Source organism: Gymnogyps californianus, chromosome 3 (genome assembly GCF_018139145.2).
Source record: "Gymnogyps californianus isolate 813 chromosome 3, ASM1813914v2, whole genome shotgun sequence".
Lineage (NCBI taxonomy): Eukaryota > Metazoa > Chordata > Aves > Accipitriformes > Cathartidae > Gymnogyps > Gymnogyps californianus.
Window position 1 is genome coordinate 36,919,316 of NC_059473.1, and position 416 is coordinate 36,919,731.

Genomic DNA, 416 nt, shown 5'->3' on the forward strand with positions numbered 1-416 from the left:
GCGGCCGCGACGCCTCTCAACCCCCGGAAGCCTTCGCCCGCTGCCCAGGCGCCTGCAAAGCCTCAGACGGCGCGGAAGGGACGGCCCAGGGAACCCGCGCACTCACCCGGCTCCGCTCGGCCCGGCCCGCTCGCGGCGCCTGCGCGCGGCCGCCGCCCCGCCCGCCGGCGCCTGCGCGCCTCCCGCTTCCTGCTGCGGGGCTGCAGGTGCCTCCGCGCTGCCGAGGTGCGTCGGGGCCGGGGCTGGCGCCGGGCCTGGGGGCGAAGCCGCTCGTGTCACAGCCCTCCCCCCTCCCCTCCCCGCCCCGCCGGTTCCCTCCCTGCCAGCTGGACCGGGGCACGGTGGGGGTTGAAGCCGCCAAGCCCGCCGGTGATGCCCCCGCGGCGGGGGGGCGCCTCGCTACGCGGGCCGGGGCG